Genomic DNA, 6,210 nt, shown 5'->3' on the forward strand with positions numbered 1-6,210 from the left:
TGTTGCCTTTTCATTTCTATTCGAACCCTTCTAACTTTTAAAAAGTTTCTTTTTGTCATAAGGCACATCACTTTCGGCAAATAAAATTAGTATTAAGCATTTGTTATTATATTCGAGTAGTTCAAACACTTTTGAAAATAAAAGTTGTTTGATTCAAATGTTCAAACTCTGGTATACTCGAGCTGCTTAAACATGGTTTTTTTGAACAGTGTGATGCTCGGATATTGTATTGATTGAACAGTATGATGTTCGAGCATCACTATGCTTGTATATCGTAATGCCCGAACATTGTGTGATATAAATAAGAATAATTAAAATATAACCGAAAACCCTTTCATTGAAAGAGGTATTAAAAGAAGTATCGAGAAACCATTATGACAAAAAGTGATGAACAACGTAGTGAACATTTTATAATAAAATGAATTAAAGTAAAAAGAGTATAACTCTTTAAAAACAAAATTTTAAAAATTTATTATATTTAATATAAATTTAATGAAAATTATATATGAAAATATATTCTAGGTACTTATCCAGGTATTAGCAATTGTATGAGATTCTCTTAATAAATACTAAAGAATTTGAAGCTCCATTTGGTTTGTTAGTATTACTTCATAGCATGTTATGATATTGTTGCTTTGTAAATATTGTTAAACAAATATTTAATAAATAAATAATAATAAATGTGAAACTAAACACAAATTTAAACTTTTCTTAAATTTAGCATTTTGGTTAAAAAATTCTGTCAAGTTTTTTCCAGTGTTTTTTTGCAAACGTCTTTGAATTAGTGACAGCAAAAAAAAATTGCAAACTTTTGCACTTTTTAAAAGTTGTCGTTAGTTGTCATTAAGTACTTAATTTTTGGACATTATAGCATTTTAATGTATTTCCTATACTTCTGTACTTTTACAACAATTATTTCTTTTTTTTTAATTTGTAATTTAAATTTACTTGAGATTTTAAGTTAAATACAGAATTGCAATAAAATTAAGCTAACAAAAGACTTTAGAAAGGAGAAACTATTTTAAAACTATTTTTTTTGAAAGTAAAAACAAAAATATTTAGTTTTTTTTGGTTTTTATTTAAAACCATTTGATGTCCGAATATTGCAATTCTCTTCTGTATAAATAGCTTCCAATGGGATTAAATTTAAAAAATAACAGATACTAAAGATTTTGCAAAATATTCTGACATTCAAATTATTTTCAATAATTTTTTTATTTATAGTAAAACTGTATTAGCTTAAAGGATTATATATAATTGGATGGATTTTAAAAAGTTTATTATGGCAATAAAGTAGGTGAAAGTTCATCTAGCTTTTGTGGTCATGTAAAATCAAATGTATTTGTTTAGCTAAAGTTTATTTTTGAAAAAGAAAATGAGATTCGATTTTCAACGAGACAAGTATTTTCACTTAAATTATTTAAATCATTATTATTTTAATTATTTTAAAGTACAACTGAAACAAATGAAAAATAAATATAAAAAAAAAGTAATTAAAATGGAATTCTAACCCTTATATACTTTGAATAAGCTTTAGCTAAAGTGGATTCATTGGAGATACGAGTATGCCATGTAGATACTCAGTAAAAGGTTCTTAAAATCATCGAAATAAGTAAGTAAATAAATAATATTATAAATTATAAATAAATTCTTAGAATGAGCTTTAAACACACTTCAAACTTAATTGATGATGAATTGTAATTAAGAGTTATATCCTTTGTCAAATCCCAACCACCATTTAACATCGCGTAATAAGAAAATATCGTCACGCTCTTATTGAAATCAGCGTGAGATGCTACTGAGCAATAGTGTTTGGACTCAAGTACCAAATAAAAATGATAAAAAAGCACTTGATTATAAACTAGTATTAATAACAAAAACAAAAACAGGAAAGCAGTGAGATAAGTTTTAAAGAATTACGTTAATAATAATAAAGATAAGTAGAAAGTAATTGCTCCTATCATCTAATGATTGGTAATGCTGGCTCAGATACTTTATTTAAAAAGATGAAAACTACAGAATCGATTTAAACTAGAATCTATTTCACTTGTTAAACAACATACTATTTGGTTTCCCCGATTTCGTCGTGTCGTAAGAATGGATTAAGACACAGCAAAACAAGTAAAGGTTGGAGGAAGAAGTGGGTAGTTGAAGGAAGAACACCATGTCTCCGGTGCAATTGGGGGATCGCTAAACAGACTTCATATACAGCAAAAAAGGTATTTGAAGTGGCAGTTGAAGGAAGAAGACCGTGTCTTCGATAGAGTAATCAACTTGAGGGAAAGCTAATCGAACTTAATGTATGAGACTGGAGAAGGCGTGCATGCAACAGAGGTGTTTAGTGAGATATGATGCGTCATGCTGAAGCCCGGTAATGGGTTGTTATAATAATATGTAAGTAATAAGTAAGTAATAATAATTAATAAGTAAGTATTTCACTTATAATAACTCGATAGTATTTAAACATTTTATATCGTTCGAATTGAAATTTATTTAGAATAGAAAAGGTGCGTAATAGTGAGTAAAATTTCAAATTTTAAAGTAATTTTTTTATTTTAGTAAATTCTTGGACTGACTATATAGTTGTTTCGGGTATCTTAGTACAATTAATATATATATAATTTTTAAATTGAAGTCTGTCAACTTTGCAACATTGACGATTTTATAAACTTGAAAAGTCAACCTAAACTTATTCCATGTTAGAGTTTTATCAATTTCTATTGTTTATCGTAAACAACCACGCATAAACCACAGCTATATAAATTAACTTAATCGTTGTGAGTTAATCGGTTTTTTAACTCTATTATCTATAGAAAGTATTTCTGCACATTTACATTGGACCCACTGATAATGGGTATTTGGCAATATCCACAACAGTTAAATGATCAGCCCACGAATTTACTTGATTAAAAATACATATATTATATTCCAAAAGTTATTCACTATAATCATCGTTTTGTTAAATATATAACAAAATCACAATATTATATATTTTATAATAAAGGAAAACTGTGAAAATATATACGTTTCTTTACAGATAAGAGTGTCGAAATTATATGGATGTGCCTAGTAAACCATGTTTTGTAAAAGTTTCACTACCGTTTGGGGTCTGCAATTAGTGATAAAACTTTTATACAACTTTACATAACTTTTTACACAATTGTAACAAAATTTCATGTTTTTCAAACCAATCAACATAATTGAAGATTTAATTGCAGTGTATTTTTAAAAATCAATTTGTAGTAATTGTGATGAAAGACATGTGTAACACGTAATCGTGTAACATGGCAAACCAGGTTTAGAACTTAAACAAAGCCTTATCTCAAATTACAGACACTTTAGTAGCAATTTCAGTGTGGAAATTTTATCTTTCACTTACACAAGCCACACGTGAAACCGTTAACAACACTCATGTCTCAAGCCATGCAGTTATGGTATATGCAACACTGGTTTGTGGTGGAAGCTGCACTGGATGAGGCAAACTCCAATTGCGGCAATTATCTTATTTTGCTGTACGAACAATTAAAGTTCAATGTAAAAAATTATAATTTAAGGTAAATAAAATTATTACTTACAATAGAAAAAATCTCTAAAAACAACAAACAAGCGAAAAGCAAACATGAATGAATTAGCTATGCGCCTCAATGTCAAGATACAAAAATGTTGAAGATACAATTTATGTGCCGTACTTTGTCTGTTTAGCTGTAGGTGCTTGTAGGTGCATCAGTACTTGTAGATACACACGTGCGAGCTCGACGACTGAGTCCCGCATCTTCACACACAGCTAAGGTCAACGTCATGCTGTGTGCATTGACATTCTGTTAGAGCTCAGCTTGAAGCTCAGCTTGTCTTTAACTTGTCTTGAACTTTTAGCTGACTTTTTATATTCTATAGGTAATGCCATATGTACTCTATGGTGCTTTCGGTCGTTTGTCGGTTTGCTCACCTGTCATTACGTTGAACTGTCTCAGCGCATAGTTGCATGTCTGGCAATTTATTAATCACGGTTTTATATTTTCATTTTCACATAAATGTTAACAAATTATTTGTAAATGTTTAAGCTTGTCTTGTGAATTAAAAACAAAATATGTTCGTAGATTTTGATGAGTAATTGCTACTTTTTCATACTCATTGTAGATTATTTTTATTTTTTAATAACATTAGAGACACAATATTACAGAAGTGCGACCAATGACTGAGTACAAGCAAAATAATTCGAAAATAAAAATGAAATTGACAATGAAGTGTGCAACCTTGTCAGATTAATTGATGAAAGTGTCACATTTGTCATTAATTTAAATCAAAGAATTACAAAATTTCGAAGTTAATTAAATTGCTTAAGTATTAGGCAAAAAAAAAAATTAAAATCGACAAAGAAAAATTAGTTTCAACGCCCCGAAAGCAACAGATCAGTGATAACCGTATCGTTGACAAAATTAAAGCCAATTAACATAAACTCTATGACATGTTTTAGATAATGAATGAAAGGTAGTAAATTGTTAAATGACTATCACAACAAAACTTTTGGTATTTTTGGAATGAATGTCAATATTTAATACAAATAGCGGCAAGATTTCGATTTACCCAACAAACCTATTTGAAGATGGATTTAAGTAAAGACAATTATTTTGAACCACTTCTGTCAATATACTTCATTTAGACTTCAATATAGATTAGTTTTCAAGATATCGGTCTTTAAAGTTGGACATTTACTTCACTATTTAAACTAATTTATTACTACTATTTAGTGGTTAAAAATCTTGAAATTTTTAAAAGTAGGCGCACCCATAATCTATATGTTGTTTACATGTGTTTTATATAAAGACTATAAAAATCGCATATACTGGTTGACACTAGATGATGTATGCAGTTTTTGTAAATAATCAATATAGAAAGTAAATTACTTTAAAAGTTGATATCTCCAGAAGTAAACTAAATCGAATATTTATATAATTTTTGCCTCCTTAACTCCAGCTGGAGCATAGTGCCTCTAGTATCAATCAATCTAAATTAGGCAATCAATCTATATCATACCTTGTTTGATGCTGCTCTTATGAGATCATTCTACATTCAACATACCTGGTACTATTCTTAATCAACAGTTCGATGTTGTTTTTGCTGGGTTTCCAGAACGGCATTTACCCTGTGGATTCCACAGCAATTCGCAAAATACGTTAATTTACGTTAATTTTCTGATTACTTATACTGCTTGTGGTTGGTCGGTGAGATTGCACAAACCCTCATTGGATACTCTTTCAATCCAGCGTATTATAAGAATGTGGCGGAAACACTTATTATTAAGGACTGGTAGACGATTTTACTCTCATACGTTTTACGATTTTACCGGGATTAATCAGTTTTTCGGTTGGTTGTTGGGTGTTTCAGCTTTACTATTTAATTTTTTAACGAATGTATGGCCAACACCAACAAAGCAAAGATTATTAGAAGACAAAGGGTTCAAAAATCTGATTGTAAATTAACCCGTTTGTGACCAATTGAATATTTAAAACTTATTCGCTGTAAGAGAATAGAAATTTGAACTATTTAGTATCTCTTTAAAGACGTTTTCGCAAACCTCTTTAATGTTTAACAGTAGCAGCTAAAAGCAATTATTAAATAATAACATTATTTATAAATCAATTAATGACACCGTTGAAGAAAAAAATTCCAATTGTTAATGAAAATAAATTGATTATGAAAATAGTGATAGAAAAGTGCTAATATCTTACAGCACTCATTTATAATAAATGAGTTGTTAATTGATAACAACTAATCAGAGTTCTTTTTATTTAATGCGAATTGCTTTCACAATATCACAATATCACAATATCACAATATTATAAAATTAATTTTATTTTCTTTTCTTTTTTGTTTTTGTTTTGAATAGATTCTCTTGTTATTCGTTTAGTAAGAGAAAGAAGAAAGCTATTTCTCATTGTGTTTTTAATAATAACAAATTGTTTTGCTGTTGAAATGACCTAAATATATGCTAAAAATCGTATACTTAATAAAATCGCCAATTAAATATAAACTTTCTTCTTCAAATTCAGCCGATTTCTTATATAGAATAAATAATTAATTAATATTAAGATTATCAGAAAAAAAAGTAGCAAAAGTATTTGTTTCTATATAACAGTCCTCGATAGCATAGTGGTTAGTATCCCCGCCTGTCACGCGGGAGACCGGGGTTCAATTCCCCGTCGGGGAGAT

Source organism: Teleopsis dalmanni, chromosome 2, assembly GCF_002237135.1.
Source record: "Teleopsis dalmanni isolate 2A chromosome 2, ASM223713v2, whole genome shotgun sequence".
Lineage (NCBI taxonomy): Eukaryota > Metazoa > Arthropoda > Insecta > Diptera > Diopsidae > Teleopsis > Teleopsis dalmanni.